The sequence below is a fragment of the Dasypus novemcinctus genome, chromosome 6 (assembly GCF_030445035.2).
Source record: "Dasypus novemcinctus isolate mDasNov1 chromosome 6, mDasNov1.1.hap2, whole genome shotgun sequence".
Lineage (NCBI taxonomy): Eukaryota > Metazoa > Chordata > Mammalia > Cingulata > Dasypodidae > Dasypus > Dasypus novemcinctus.
Genome location: NC_080678.1, coordinates 39,215,387 through 39,232,335, shown reverse-complemented (window position 1 = coordinate 39,232,335; position 16,949 = coordinate 39,215,387). Strand labels below are relative to the sequence as shown.

The 16,949-nt window shown below is 43.4% G+C and overlaps 1 long non-coding RNA gene across 2 annotated transcripts in view; it reads left to right on the top strand.

The window, feature by feature from the left end:
• Window positions 1-3,597: 3,597 nt before the first annotated feature.
• LOC105747666 (uncharacterized) overlaps window positions 3,598-16,949 on the top strand; it is a 43,397-nt gene continuing 30,045 nt past the window's right edge. Inside the window, exons 1-3 of one of the 2 annotated variants that reach the window (XR_011649015.1) lie at window positions 3,598-3,717; window positions 4,357-4,551; window positions 5,538-7,645. This is a non-coding gene — a long non-coding RNA (uncharacterized lncRNA). Of the gene's footprint in view, window positions 3,718-4,356; window positions 4,552-5,537; window positions 14,555-16,949 lie in introns of those variants that run through there. The other variant, XR_011649014.1, reaches the window with a different exon arrangement.

Genomic DNA, 16,949 nt, shown 5'->3' with positions numbered 1-16,949 from the left:
GCAGGCTGCAAAGCAGGGACTCTGGTGAAAGTCCTTCATGAGTTCCCAGGAGATGTTAGCTGTCAGAAGCCAAGCTGGAAAATTCTCTCTGAATACTGAAAACACTTCCCCCTTTTTTTTAATTGTATTTTTTTGAAGATACATAGATCACAAAAAATGTTACATTCAAAAATATAAGAAGTTCCCATATACCCCCACCCCCTCCACCCCATTCTTCCCACATCAACAACCTCTTTCATCATTGTGGCACATTAATTACATTTGGTGAATACATTTTGGAGCACTGCTGCACCTCATGGATAATAGTTTATATTGTAGTTTACACTCTACATATATTCAGTGGGTTATGGCAGGATATATATTGTCCAGCATCTGTCCCCGCAGTAGCATTTGATTTAGACACTTTCACAGCCTCAGCACTGTAAGCTTTTCACCTAAAAAATTCCCATTATAAAAGCCAACTCATTTCTGGAATATTGCTCCCCACAGCTTTTAGTAAGCTAAAAGAAAGCACTTCTGAATGAAGCCTAAATCTTGGACTCTAGCTTCATCTCCTGCTGTTTCCAGCACAGCTGGCCTCTCCAGCCAGGATTCTATGTTCACTTGCCCATAAATATGCCTTGCTAGTCCTGCACCTCTGTCCAACTTCTACCCCTTTCCTTATAGGGGGTTTGTGAGTAAAATCCTAACCTGTCATGATCTACAGGCCATGATGTGATCTGCCTTCTGCCTGTGTCTTCAGTTGCAACCCAACCACTATCCCCCACTCTCTTTCTTTCCTTGATCAGGGGAAGTGCTTTCTCCCTCTGGACATTTGCTCTTACTGTGACTGCTGACTGGAATTCTCTTTTCTTTGCCCTTTGCTTGGTTGGCTCCTTGTCTCACCGTTCAAGTCTCAGCCTGAATGTCACTTTATGTCCTCAGATAAAAGTAGATCCTCCACCCCATAAATAATGATCATAATATCTTCTTTATTTCCTTCAAAGCACTGAGAACAAAATACACTTATTCATTTGTTTTTTATTGTCCTCCCCCAAGAGAATGGAGGCTCCATGTAACTTGGGCCTGATCTGTTTTGATTCTCTTTACTTCCAGAGTCTAGTGCAGTGTTTAACAAGTACTTTTAAAATATGTTCCAAATACTTTTAGAATGATGTAGTTTTCAGAGGGCTTTGCTAAAATCTTAACTTTCCAGAAAAGATTGGCTACTTTATTAACATTGCCTGCATAACCAAGTTATTTCACTCTGACCAGCCACAAGAAAGGGTACCTAGCACTAGGTGTTGACTGCTGGGCTTTGTGGTGCTGCTGAACTCCAGTTGAATGGTCCTCTGGTGTTCATGGAGACTTCCAAAACCTCTTGGCAGAGGCTTGGGATACCTGGAGTCTATCTGATTGAGACGGCAGGGGAGAGGGTCCTCCCAAACGCCTTTAAATGGCTCTGCAGTTTGGAAATTCTGCTCCTATACCTCCGCCTGGGTTGCAATTGCAGCAACCCTGGTCGTTTTGAGCTCAGATCAAAAAGGAGCCCCCGCAGACTCCAAGGAATTTTCCCTTGGTCGTAAAAGATGCCTGCTGAGGTAATGAGCTTTGGTTTAGGCCACATGAGTTTGGCCTCATCAAGGCTGGCAGTAAGCTTGGAGTCACCGGTGTGCTTACCTCCAGCACTTTATTCCTGACAGTGGAAAGTCATTACTTAAATCATCCAGGCTCTGAGTACACCCAAGCGCTGATTTTCTTGGGCTCCACCTTGGAGCAGATGCATGAAGTTGGGAAAACGTTGCTTCAGCCAGAAGCATCTGTCCTGTTGAATATGTTGTTTATCTTTTTTTTTTTTCTTTTTTTTTTTTGAGGTACCAGAGCTTGAACCCGGGACCTCATACATGGGAAGCCAATGCTCAGCCACTCCACTGACCCACATCTGCTCCACTAAGTAGGTTTCATTTCATTTGTTTGCCTGTTGTTGTTGGGTTTTTTTCTTTTCTATTCTTTTCTTTTTTTTTGGAGGCACCGGGAACTAAACCCGGAGTTCGTATATGAGAAGCTGGCACCCAACTGCTTGAGCCACATCTGCTCCAGGACTGATGTGTTTTCTTGCAGAGAGCTCCCTTCTATCAGAAAGGGTATCTTCTCTTAATCAAATCCTAAACTCCACTGCAGGTAGAATCTGGGTGATGCCATTCTTTTCCACATATTTTTTTTTCTTGTTTCTTTCAAAGTTAAACAAATTTGTTTGCTGGAGAACTTTTTTTTAAAAACAAATCAATTTTATTGATACATCTAAATAAATATTCAATTCGTCCAACATATGTTATTTGGTATAATCACATAGTTGTGTGTTTTCATTGCTTCAATCATTAGAGCATTTTCATTATTTCAATAATAATTATAAACAAAAAACAGATGAACAAACAAGAAAATTCCTCCCTTCTCAATCTCTCTATTCTTCCCCTACTCTATATAGCTGTATATCTGGCTAGTCTATCCAAAGTCTATAAATAATGACTTTTAGTATAATAACAATGTTGTACATTTATCACCTCAAAAATTTTAGAACAATTTCATTGCTTTATTTTTGGAGTGATGAAATTGTTCATTTAAAAAAATGAGATTTTTTTTTTTTTTTTTTTTTTTTGCTTCTTCATTGTCAGGGAATGTAATTAAATGCCCTTGTTCTAATTACACACATTTTCCATTCCAGCTGCTTGGAGTTCCTTCTCTGTTAAATGGCTTGGCAATGGTCTGTCTGGCTACAACCTTCCTCCCTCAGGAATGGTTAGCCTGGATGCCAGGTAGTTCTCCTAACAGTTTACAGAGTCCTGGTTAATAGGGAACATTTCTTGCCATCGTGAGTAATGGCAGAAACTTATTTATTTATGGGAGTGGTAAGTGGATATCTTTTCTTGCTTTAATTTAGGACTGCTGGGGACAAAGTACCATCAAGTTGACCACAATTTACCAGAATGCCAGATTTTCAATGTTCTTAGTATACAGTATTCCATGTTGTAGACCGAGAAAGAGGAAAGGGTACAAAATTTGTCATCTTGCAGGGCTAGTCTTTGGGAAAGACAAGTCCTCACATTCAGGCAATTGCTCAAATTTAGATACCATCTCCAAGTCAGACTACAGAAGCATAATATATATATATGTGTGTATCTATATTACTAGATATACATATATTACTATATATACATATATGTTTACATATATATTACTAGATCATTCATAAAGAGTAAATAAACATTTTAAATACGCCACAATGTAATCCTAGTTTTGGAATTACTGCTTTATTTGTTGAATATGTCAGGAACAACAAAACAAAAAGTACTGGGGACTTTTCCCAACCTCTGGCTGGGGTCCCATAACTGACAGGACGGGGTGGGGGTGGAGGCGGGGGAGTGCCATAGGGGTGGATGGGGCAGCGGGTACTTCAGGGCAGCTCCCAGACCTCAGCGACTAGGGCGCAGGCGCGCTGGCTCCACGCCCGTGGCGCCCGAGCCCAGGCAAACGGCAGCCATCCGGGCACCCCGGCGGCCAGAGAGTCGGTCGCCGCCTGGCGGGTAGGCGGGGCGGGGCGCCGGGTGGAGGAGGCGGAGCGACGGGAGGGCATGAGGAGCCTCGGCGGGGCCCAGGCCTCAGGAAGGCGGGGACAGCCGGATGAGCCCCGCCTGGGACCTGGTGTCAGATCAGGCCCGACTCGGAAGTCGAACGACAGCGGTGGCCAAGGCCCCTGCGCCGGGCGGCCTCTCCGCGGCTCCGGGCTGCCCGCCCGCGGCTCCCGCCCCGCGAAGGGCCTTGTCTCTGCGCTCTTGGGAGCTGCCGGCCGAGGCGCGGCGCTGCGCGACGGACAGCCTGCGAGTCCTTGTTTTGTTTCCTTTTTACTGGTTTTCTCGGTCTCATCCTGAAAACTAAAGTTTCAGGGGCAGGGCGACAACCGATCACCCCATTCTGTCCCCACACGTGTAAGGCCGGGAGGGCGCAGTCCTCGCTGGATTTCCCCTCTGCCCTCCTGCCCCCAGCCGCTCCCCGCCTTCACAGTGGTTGCAGGGTAGCCTGGGTGGACTTCCTGCAAAGACAGTGTTTAGCGCTTTGAAAGGTGGTACTTTTGGAGAAGGAAAATACTCCCACGGAGCAGGGGGAATTACACTGGGAGACTCACAAGGAAGTGACGGCTCCTCACGAGAAGAACGCCCCTTTCCTTTCTTCAGTCCCTTTGGTGGAGAATTTGACAGGGCAGTTGACTCCTGGGATCTGTCATTCTTCGACTCTGGGTGCAGGCCGGGGAAAGCCTCATGGCCCAGGTCAGTTTCGCCTAAGTTAAACGCCCTGCATCCTGTTTTCTGTGTCCGCATCCAGATCCTTGACCCAGTGATGCAGAGTTTTTCAGGGTTAGCTGGAAGCCACAGTCCAGCCTCCGGATGCAGCCTGGGACCAGCAAGTGTGAAGAGGAGACCCCTTCCCTTTTGTGGGGTTTGGATCCTTTGTTCCTAGTCTATGCAAAACTCTACATCAGGGATCTCCTAGACTGGAAGGAGTCCCGGGAGGTGCCAGGTATGTGGCTGGTTGCAGGATGGATGCTTGTGTTGCTTATGCACCCACTCCCCCCAAACTGCGGAAATCTGGGGTTTAAGGGCCTTTCAGGAGAGGCTTCCCTGCTGGAGGCTTTGAAAATGACTGAGCTTGGACCCTCCAGTACGTTAATATCTCTGTAAGCTAAAAACATTCAAAATCACTGTTTTTGTTTTGTTAATAGATGCTCCGGGGAGTAATATTTGTACTAAAGAAACTTTTACGTGCCTTTGGATTCTATCATTTAAAAATGCTTAATTATGTTTTTTGGACGGAGGGGCAGGGGCTCTACCATTGATGGGAAGATCACTGGGCCAGGCATCCCTGGGTCTGACTGGGTTTCCTAACTGCCACTTTACCTGGCCTAGGCATTGACATATCTATAAAGCTTAGGTTTCTTCTTTGTAAAAGTGGAGATTAACAATGTTCGATATTCTCCTGTGCTTTCTTGTGTTTTGAATTAATCAGATTCAATATAAGCTCCCTGAGAGGAAGCAGGTCATTTGCTTTGTTCACGGATGTAATCCCACTGCTTGGAATAGTTCCTGGCATGTGGTGGGCCCTCACGAAATACCAGTTAAAAGAACAAGGCATTATAAATGTAAACTTAAAAGAATTTTTTTATTAGACTAGTGCCTACTAAAGATAGGTTCTTCATACCTAAAAATATAACAAATAGAATTTGGAAATAGATTTAGATAATTCACATAGCTATGTGTGGATCTTCACATGGATACTGTGCTTTATGGGAAGTTTGATTAAACTCTCTTGCTATGAGTGAAGATTTCCATCAAGGACTTTTCTGAATTGCGAAATATAAGGCAGAAGCGTAAGTAATCTGCATTATCCAGGTTTTGTTTGTTTGTTTTAAATATTTATTTACTTTGTAAAAATTTTTAAAAATTTATCTCCCCCCCCTTCCCCACCATGGATCTCTTCTCTGCTCACTGTTTGCTCTCCTTCTCCAGGAGGCACCAGGAACCGAACACAGGACCTCCCACATGGGAGGCGAATGCCCAATGGCCTGAGCTACATCTCCCTGTGGGCTGCAGTGTCTGCTTGGCTTGTGGCATCTTCTCATTTAGGCCTCTGCTCCTTGTGATGGTGAAGTGCCTCGCTAATTGCGGCGGGTGTGGTGTGGTGTCTAGTTCATTGCAGCGAGTATGGCATCTGCTCACCTTCTTCAGGAGGCACTTGAACCCTAACCCAGGACCCCTCATGTGGAAGGCAAGCACCCAACTGGTTGAGCCATATTTGCTTCCCTGTATTATCCAGTTTTTATGAGGCAAGGTTTTATGTGTCTCCAGTTTCATATATAAATATATCACTATGACATTATTATGAAACCTTTTGTATAGATTATCACACATTTATTTCCTGATTATTCTTGGAAAAGGTCTGTATTTTCCTTGGTGGCCAACTTCCCCACGATTGTGTTTTCAAGCACAATCTATTACACTTTATAACTCATCTCCTCAGAAGGAAATTTTTTTTTAAAGATTTATTTATTTCTCTCCCCCCCCTGCCCTGCCCCAGTTTTCTGTTCTCTATGTCTATTTGCTGGATGTTCTTCTTTTGTCCACTTCTGGTGTTGTCAGTGACATGGGAATCTGTGTTTCTTTTTGTTGCGTCATCTTGTTGTGTCAGCTCTCCGTGTCTGTGGCACATATCTGGGCAGGCTGCACTTTCTTTCGCGCTGGGTGGCTCTCCTTATGGGGCGCATTCCTTGCACGTGGGGCTCCCCTACACAGGGTCACCCCTGCGTGGCAGGGCACTCCTTGAGCGCATTAGCGCTGCACATGGATCAGCTCCACACAGGTCAAGGAGGCCTGGGGTTTGAACCGCGGACCTCCCATGTGGTAGACGGACGCCCTAACCACTGGGCCAAGTCTGCTTCCCCAGAAGGAAATTAATTCACACTAAATGTCAGCCTAGTTTAAAGAGCTTCTGTGGGTGCTCAAGGAAGTATCAGGGCATGATAGCAGCCTGTTGTGAAAGCTTAACCCTTTCTGTGGTAAAATGTGGTAAAGGACCTTCTTTTCTTTTTTAAGGTTTATTTATATATTTCTCTCCCCTTCTTCCCCCACCCTGGTTGTCTGTTCTCTGTGTCTATTTGCTGCATCTTCTTTGTCCACTTCTGTTGCTGTCAGCTTCATGGGAATCTATGTTTCTTTTTGTTGCGTCATCTTGTTGTGTCAGCTCTCTGTGTGTGTGGCACCATATCTGGGCAGGCTGCACTTTCTTTTGCACTAGGCAGCTCTCCTTACGGGGCGCACTCCTTGTGCATGGGGCTCCCCTACGCGGGGGACACCCCTGCATGGCAGGGCACTCCTTGCGCGCATCAGCACTGCGCATGGGCCAGCTTCACATGGGTCAGGGAGGCCCAGGGTTTGAACCGTGGACCTCCCATGTGGTAGACAGATGCCCTAACCACTGGGCCAAGTCCACTGCCAGGACCTTCTTACCTATTCAAAACAAACCAAGAGAAATTGATACTTGTGATCTTTGCCATATCACTGGTGATAATGTTTCAGGTGTTTTTCTAAGTCAAATCTCATATTTAAAGAAGACATCAACCAGATATTCAGAGAATGCTTATTTTTTTAAAAGATTTATTTTATTTATTTTACCCCCTCTGTCACTGTGTGCACTTGTGTCTTTAGGAGGCACTGAGAACTGGACTGGGGACCTCTGACATGGGAGGGAGGTGCCTAATCGCTTGAACTACCTCTGTTCCCTGCTTTGTTGTGTTTTTTCTCCTTGTGTCTCTTGTTGTGTCATCTTGTGGTACCATCTTGCTTCGCCTACCTGCTGTCTTGCTTGTTTTCTTTAAGAGGCATCAGGAACCTCTGCCCCATGCTTTGTTGTGTCTATCATTATATTTTCCTTCTTCAGTCTCTTGTTGCATCATCTTGTTGTGTCAGCTTGCTGCATCTGCCCATCATGCAAGCTCACTGTCTTCTTTTGAAGGCACCTGGAACTGAACAATGGACCTCCCATGTAGTACGGAACTCAGTAGCCTGAGCCACATCTGCTTCCAGAGAATGCTTTTTAGACTATACTGTACAGATCTGAGGTGAGCAAAATGCCACTATTCTTGTTGTTCATTGTTGTTTTTTGTTTTGCTTTTTTCCTGACTTGTGTGTTCAATATAAAATCTATTAACATTTAAACATGAAGAACTATCTTAAACAAAAGTAATATTAGATATTATTTTTAATCAAAATATATTAGTTATGTATTTAAGGGTTCAAAAAAGTTGAAAGAGTTCATAATTATAATTAAAGGAATCTATATTTGAAAAATACTATCTTAGAAATTATATTGCTACCACACTTCAATGAGAGCATCGATTGTAGTGGGATGAAATGACAGCAGTTAAACTGAGAATAATCAAACTTAATTTTTTGTAAATATTTATTTATATATTTCCCGTGCTTCCCCTCCATCTGCCCTGCTGTTTTTGCTGCAGTGTTGTCTTCTCTTCTCATTTTCTCTCCACTAGGATTCCCAGGAGACCTCTGATGGGGAGAGATTCCCTGTCAATTGTGCCACCTCAGTCCGCGGTGTCCTGGCTTGCCATGCGTGCAGGCTTTCTCTTCTTCTTTTTTACCAGGAGGCCCAGGGATCGAACCCAGGTCCTCCCATATGATAGGCGGAAGCTCTATTACTTGAGTCACATCTCCTTCCCTAAAATTACTTTTAAAGAGAGAAATCCAGGCATATCTCTTATAGCTGTGGATTTTCAGAGGGCACAGGCTGTGGAAGTAAATTAAACCTTTGGACCTCTGCAGCTTGAATGTTGAACAGCAAGGGCAAAAGGGCCACCTGGGAAAAGCTGGGGCTTCAACTCTACTTTTACCAGTATTTCCCTGTTCTGACCATGTTCCTTTCTTCACTTGCTGAGCTTCCTCTCAGTCAATAGAGCCGCCAGCCCCCTTTCTTGAGCATTTTCCTCATGGACGATGATCATGTATGAGAGAAAGATGCGGTTCTTTTGAATTCTTTGCCGTAGTCTTTAACCATCTTACTGCAGAGGATATGCTTCTGATATGTGAAGTTTACTTTTCTATACATTTTACCAAGTTTCTTCTGCATTTCTGAGCAGTTAGTGTCCTCAGTTGAATTTGTCTAAGGTGCATTACATGTTTTTGATGGATCTCAGGCAGTGTTCTGAAATTTCATCTGAAGTGTCTCTATGTCATACTCATTGAGAATTTTCAGACAGCAAAGATTCTAGCTCATTTTGGAGACTTTATTTGCCCTGTAAGTTCTTCATTCATTTGATTTTCTTCACATACATTCTTGAGAATTTCTTGTTTTTATGTGTCAAGGCTTTTGGGAAAAACAGGGAGGCTCACCACAGCAGTGACTTTTGTCCTGTCAACAGCTGAATGATGGTCCAGGTTACTGCCATTTTCTTATTACGTCTTTTTGTCTAATTCCAAGTTGCCACCATGTGTGTACTTTTCTTGAAAGTGTTCAGTCAGGAAAATTTATTATGTTCATTACAGTTTCAGTCAGAGATTTTATCTGGCTCTCTTTACTATTCAAGACTCGTTTCATTCTTGCATTGGAGTGCTCACACATATTTATTTGTTCCTTTGGTTTCCGCACATTTTGCAGTTTCTTGGGCAAACACTTGCAGACTTTCCTGAAGATGAGTGTGTTCATTCATAGTGTCCTTTATTTTCTTCTGAAGATGTTCTCCATTTTTTTCTGAGATGCTTTTCAAAAAAATTTTTTTTTAATTGTGTCAGTCTCATGGGATTGGATGGCTTCTGCTGCCTCTTGGAATGACCATGTCTGTTCTTGAAGGTGAGCCATCACCATCCCATGAGGTAAATTTGCGGGCTCTCTATTCTGTCCTTTCTCCAGAAGGCCTAGTGTATCTTTGAGTGAAGGGCTGTTCAGACTTTTGCTGAATGCTGCCAAGCACAGAGTCTGTCATGTCAGAGGACCGGCTCTCACCACAGGGAGCTCGTAGGCTTTGTAGCCTGGTGTCCTCAGACCAGTCTCCTCACGGGCTGTGGTGTTCTTCAACGTGGGCAGAAATACTTTCGAAGCCTCCACCTTTTCCTTCCTTAAACTGTGTTCACTCTACTATAAAAACAATCACAGCAGTACATACCAGCATCTCCCAGGGACAGCCAAGGAGATCTGGGAGTTGTTGCAAGCATTCAGAAAACAGCAGCAGAGCACTGCGCAGTGCTCCAGGACTGGCTGGAAGATAAGTTGGTGGCCATCAGTAAGCTCTCCGTGGCTCTGCAGGTCTGCCTCCTGATGCCAGTTTCCTGTGAGCCACGACTGACTGCACAAAACCCTATGGAGGGTTTCTAATTCAAATACATTTTATGCAAACAGGATCAAGTGTCATTTGTCCTGGTGTCTAGTCCCCTGTGATTTGGCTGCAGTGATCCAGGGGTTTTATCCCAACGTAATATCTTGCTGTGGCTAGGGGAGGTCTTCCTGGCTGCCACATGGAGTTGGTTTCATATTTGTCATTTTGGGTCTTCATCTCTCTGTCTCTCACCCTTCTGGGAGTTGTGTAGCACTGTCATGGTCTGCTGCTCCCCCAAAGCAGGTCCCTCAGATAGCTTTTGGCTCCTTCTTCATTGATTTTGTGTGGGCATTCAGTTCTGCCTGTTAGTTCATCGCCCTCTTCCCACAAACCTCCCATAATTTTTTTTGAAAAGATTTACTTATTTTTCTCAATCCCCTTGTTGTTTGTACTTTTGTATTTGTCTTCTTTGTTTAGGAGTCACCAGGAACCGAACCTGTTACCTCTGATGTGGGAGGAAGGTGTCTAATCACTTAACCCATCTCTGTTCCCTGCTTTGCTGTGTCTCATTATGTTCTTCCTCCTGTGTCTCTTGTAGCATCATCTTGTTGCATTGGATTGCCACACATGCCCCTTGCTTGAACTCATTATCTTGCTTGTCTTTTCTAGGAGGCACCAGGAACCTCAGATCCCTGCTTTTTTGTCTCTCACCATGTTTTTCTTCTTGTTTCTCTGTGTCATCTTATTGTATCAGCTTCCATGCCTCCCCGTCATGCCAGCTCACTGTCTTCTTTTTTTTTTTTTTTAATTTATTTAATGCTCTCCCTCTCATTGTTTTGAGCTCACTATCTGCCTTCTGTGTGTTCTTCTGTGTCTGGTTGACATCTCTTTAGGCAGCAACAGGAACCAAACCTGGGAGCTTCCTGTGTGGGAGAGAGGTGCTCACACTCTTATGCCACACCAGCTCCCTGGTCTGCTGCATCTCTTATTGTCTCTCCTCTGTGTCTCTTTTTGTTGCATCATCTTGCTGCATCAGCTCTCCCCGTGGGCCAGCGTCCCTGTGCAAACCAGCACTCCTGCATGGGCCAGCACTCTGGCCCCAGGAATCAAATCACTTCAGCTGCATCCAGTTCCCTCACTGTCTTCTTTAGGAGGCAATGGGAACCAAACCACAGACCTCCCATGTGGTAAGCAGCAGCTCACTCACTTGAGCCACATGCACTTCTCCTTCCCATCATTTTAAATTACTTTTTAAATTGCATGTATGTCTGTTCACAATTTATTTAAACAAGGTCATAAGCTTTTCTAGAGGTTCTGTATAAAAAGGAAAGTTCTCAGTACTTTCTGAGAATTTTTAAAAAATCATTTAATCCTGACCATTTTATTATTTTTATTATTTATCCACTTTCTCAAAACTTAATCCTTAAACAGCTCCATGGGCATTATAAGCTTTACTGCATCTATAATAAGAAGAAATATTTAAAAACAAGACACAGGTATTTCATTTTCCAGCTTGTGTACTAACATTGCTGGTGACCACTAGGTAAGTAGTTGTGGTTGTCATCCCTCCCCCTGTAAGGATATCTGTTATCTGTCAGAACAATAGTCCTGGACTCTCTCAGAAAAGTGGGTGTGCATTCCAGATGAGAAATGAAGAAATTAGATTTGATTGCTTCCCTTCACCCTGTTATGAGCATGATTCCAATTAAAAACCATCCATCCATTTCATAAATGTCAGTAAGCACCATGACCTCCACCCTTAGCAAGACACCATGTGAATTTTGGTTTAAACAACAAGCTTATGCACAGTTGACTGAGACAAAAATTTGTTTACCATTAACTCCACAATCTTTGCCCTGAACAGATTCTCAGCATTTCTTTAAAGTTTTGAAATACAAAATGCAAAATTCATTCTATTACACTCAATCCAGCCCCTTGAGCTATAATTTTTCCTAATGATGCAGTCATTCTCTGTCCTCCAGGATGACCTCCAGCTTATTTATATCCTGCTCTCTTCATCTTTGCAAAGCTCATCATCCCAATCTCTGAATCCCCCTTAACCAATTTAAGCCATTTGGACAGGAAAGAGTAGTTACTCAGTTTAGATGGAAAGTCCTAAGCAATTTTTTGCCTTCAGCCCTCTCTCCCTGTCATTTCTGGTTCTTGTTATTTCAAGAAGTACTCCAAATAAATTGCATCCTGATTCACCTCTTGCCTTTGGCTGATTTAGGAATCTACTTCAAACTGCATAGCATAAGCAGCCAAAATAAGCTAACAAGGTAGGATGAGCTGCAGGAAACTTTTTCCCAACCAATTTCTGATCCTGTTCTATGGGTCAATCCTTACCCCTATTCCTTGAGCCACTTCATCCCATTTACTGAAGTGGACTTACTCATTGTCAGCTAAAATCCCTACTTTCAGGGACTTCAGCAAATCCTTTTTCTAAAGTGTAACTATAAATGGACAAAATTGATCATAGCAACCATTTTTTTTATCACTTTGAGAATAGATCAAAGGCATACAGCCATCTAAGCAGTCATTATGCTTCTTAGAATGGTTGGATTCTTGGCATCTGACCTTGGATTGCTCCCATTCTCTTCCCCACCTCAAAGTTGGTCAATGTGGAGGTTCTGATAGGGCAGAACAGCCCATATTTACCAGCATCAGCTCTGTCATAGTAAAGGTAACTCATTCCATTTGGTGCCATGTGTGCACCCACATATAGCATAATTGTTAGTGACAATCTAAGGGCCAAGGACTCTAATACTCTGAGGTCATATGGTAGAAGCAAATATATGGCCTGCTGAGGCTATATGCATAAGCAGTGAGCTGGAGAGGGCTCAAGTCAGCCACAAGCTTGGCTGATCCTGAGACTGTACATGTGTGCATAGGAGGTCTAAAAGAGGTAAGCAGAAAGGAAAAGATGGGGCAGACTTTGAAATAGCCTCAACTCTGAATGATCCGCTACAACACAGACCTACTGGTAGAGGACAGAAATTTTACAGGCTTTGGGTGATGAGCTCAACCTCTTGGCAATTACTGTGCTACTCCAGCCTGGGTAGACAAGTACAGTGCCTGGGAAGCCAGGCTTAAAAATATAAAGAAGAACTCGGAAGCTGTGGGAAGGTAAGTCCCTTCACCTAGGGCAAGGGCTGCAGCTTTTCCTGAGGACTACTGGCTCCACATCAGAGTTCCCAAGTGCTGTGTTCCCCTTAATGTATGATCCCTAAGCCTGTATTCCCTGAGCCACTGCAACCCACATCTCACAGACCCACATACCCCAAGTCCATGTTCTCCTGGGCCTCTGTTTCCCAAACCCAGTACTCCTGGAAATCCAGATTGCCCTAGCCTGCCAGGCTAACTCTGGGAGTGGGAGGGTTTAGGTGGGAAGTGCAGAGGGTCCCAAGGAGTGCAGGTTCAATTTTCTGGTCCCCCCCCCCCTTTTACTGAGTTTGGAGGAGCATGCCAGCTGACTTGGGGAGAGCCTAGGAAGAGAAGAGAGGCAAACCTGCTGAGAGAGCCTAATTTGCCTAAATGCCTTGGGATAGGAAACTTGGCCTGGGAAAAGGTGGAGTCAGAAAATTAGCCCCTCTGTAGCACACCTAAGGGAGAGGAACAGTAGGTTGTACTTTGCAGGCTTACAAAAGCATATTTAGGATTCCTGGCAAGGGGTGGGTACTCAAGAAATTAAGAGACATTATTTTCTGAGATGAGTTGGTTCACCAGGGACCCATTTGAATCTCCTGTGGGAGCCCCCACACAGCCTTCCTACTGCCCAGAGAGAGGGAAGTGAAGAAAGGAGAAAGGGGAAGGTCAGACTCCTAAGCAGTTTATTCTATTGCAACGAGGATTCCTTCCTTGAGGACTTGTCTGGTCTTTCTTGTTGGCTTGTTTTCTTGTTTTTCCTTCCTTTTTATCCCCCCACTGCCCTATTTTTCTTTTTTTCCTTTCTCTTTTTCTTGCTTCCCCCCCCCCCCCTTTCCTTTTTCCCTTTTCTTTTTCTCCTTTTTTTTTTTATATTAGGTGCTGCAGGCAAAAATTTTTATTTGCTGTGCTTGCTCATCCTCAATTTCCTCTTTCCTGTGTGTACTGATTTTGGCTACCAACTCTAGCCCCTTTACACCTTTCTATCCATCATTTGTTGTTTCTCTTACATTCCACCTCTTTTCATTTAGCCCCCAATATTTCTGACTTTTTATCTCTAATACCTGTATTCTATCTTTTATTCACTCTTTATATTATTGTCCTTTCTTTTCTCGTTACTTCTCTCTGGACCATACTGACCTTTTTTAAAATTTTTTTAAACATACTGACCTTTTAATTCCTACTACATTCCTCCCTATATTCAGTTTACTATCTCATTATAGGTACTCCACTTTTCTACTGTTAAAACCCCACACAGCTTACATGAGTTAAGTATCCATTCTCCTAGATCTCACATGGATCTTCTAACATGCACTGTCAATACTATTATCTGTTTCTTTTCTTACCCCTTTTGCTTTCTCTGGTCCTAATATTTTCCTTCAGGGGAACTTAGTCAACAACAAGGAAATAGAATAAGAAGAACAAAGTGACAAAAGGGAAGAAAACATGCTCACAAAAACAACTAATTGAACCCTGACATGAAAAAACTAATCAACTGAATAAACCCATTAAGATACAATGATGACTAGACAGCAACAAAACTACAAACCATACCAAAAATCAAGAAAACATGACCCAATCCAATTAACAAACTAAAAACCAAGAAGTGGAGTGGAACACTGAACAACTAAAGCTCTCAAAACATGTATCACAGACCAATTTAATGAAATGAAGGAGGAGATTAAGGATATTAAGAAAACACTTGGGAAATGGACTTGGCCCAGTGGTTAGGGCATCTGACTACCACATGGGAGGTCTGCGGTTCAAACCCTGGACCTCCCTGACCCATGTGGAGCTGGCCCATGCGCAGTGCTGATGCACGCAAGGAGTGCTGTGCCACACAGGGGTGTCCCTGCGTAGGGGAGCCCCACGCATAAGGAGTACACCCTGTAAGGAGAGCCACCCAGTGCGAAAGTTCAGCCTGCCCAAGAATGGCGCCGCACACATGGAGAGCTGCCACAACAAGATGACACAACAAAAAAAAGAAACACAGATTCTCATGCCACTGACAACAACAGAAGCAGCAAAGAACATGCAGCAAATAGACTCAGAGAACAGACAGCTGGGGCAGGGGGTGGAAATAAAAAATAAAATAAAAACACTTGGGGAACATACAGAAGAAGTTGTAATCATGCACAAAAAGATAACAGATATGATGAGGGTGAAAAGCACAATCCAAGAAATAAAAAATACACTCAGCAAATAACAGCAGATTTGAAGAGGCAGGGGAAAGAATTAGTGATTTGGAAAACAGTATATCTGAAATCAAACATATAGTAGAATTGATAGATAAAAAGATAGAAAAAATCCAGCAGGGACTTAGGGACCTGAATGACAATGCAAAACATGCAAACGTACACATTATAGGCATTCCAGAGGGAGAAGAGAAGGGAAAGGGGACAGAAAGGTTGTTCCAGGAAATAATGGCTGAAAACTCCCCAAACCTACTGAGGGAGAAGCATGTACGTGTCCATGAAGCACAATGCACCCCAAACAGCATAAACTCCAGAGGCCTACCCCAAGACACATACTTGTCAACTTATACAATGCACAAGACAGAGAAAATACTGAAAGCAGCATGAGAAAAGAGAAATGTCACAAAGGAGGCTCCATAAGATTAAGTGCTGATTTCTCATCTGAAGCCATGGAGGCAATAAGGCAGTGGTATGACATAGTCAAGGTACTAAAGCAAAAGAATTTCCAACCAATAATACTCTTTACAGCAAAGCTAGCATTCAAAAGTGATGGAGAGTTCAAAATATTCACAGGTAAACAAGAGAATATGCCAACAAGAAACCTGCCCTCCAAGAAATACTAAAGGGAGTTCTGCAGGAGGAAAGAAAAAAACAGGGGAGACAGTTGGAGGAGAGTGTAAGAACAAATAAAACAACCAAAAGAAAAAAAATCAACATATGACACAAATCCAAAGAAAATATGTCTGATATAAGTAATTCCTTGAAAGTCATAACACTGAATGTCAATGGATTAAACTCACCTGTTAAGAGACACAGATAGGAAGATTGGATAAGGAAATATGACCCATCTTTATGCTGTCTACAACAAACACATTCAAGAAGATTGAAATTGAAAGGCTGGAAAGCAATCTTACAGGCAAACAATAACCATGAAAAGGGCAGAAGTAGCTATATTAATATTGGACAAAATAGACTTTAAATGCAAAGCCCCATGTGCAAGGAGTGCACCCTGTAAGGAGAGCCGCTGACACAGCAAAAATAAACACATTCCCGTGCCGCTGACAACAACAGAAGCAGACAAAGAAGACACAGCAAACAGACACAGAGAACAGACAACCGGGGTGGGGGGTCGAGGAGAGAAATAAATAAATCTTTAAAAAAAAAAAAAGAAAGTTAATGGACCTCATTGTTATGTGCTATTTCCAGATGATCTTCTATATCCTCAAGTGAAGAATTGTTCAAGCTTTTATTCAGGGCTGCCAAACACAAAGTCTGTAAGGTCAGAGGACTGGCCTCGACCCCAGGGCACTTGAGGACTTTGTAGACGGGTATCTTCAGGCCAATCTTCTCTTGCTCTTTTTGAATGCAATCAGAAACACTTTTGGACAGCTCTTTTTTGCTCCTTAAAGTATGCCAGCTTTTTACAATAAAAACGACCCTACTAGTACATATCAGGATCTCCCCGGAAAACACAAAGAGACCTGGGAGTTGTCTCAGACATTCAGAAAACAGCAGCAAAGCCCTGCATAGCTGTTCTAGGACCCACTGGGAAGATTCTTTGGTGGCTGTCAACAGCCCCTCCATGGCTCCAGTGGGAACAGCAGTTCTGCCTCCTGACGCCAGTGTCCTGTGAGCCACAACTGACCTGTGGAGGGTTATATCTCTAAAGGAAACAAGGGAGGTGGGGTGAGATAACATCAGAGTAAGTGCAACCACATCATCTCTCCTACCAAAAAAATGAGTGGGGACAAAATCCTGCC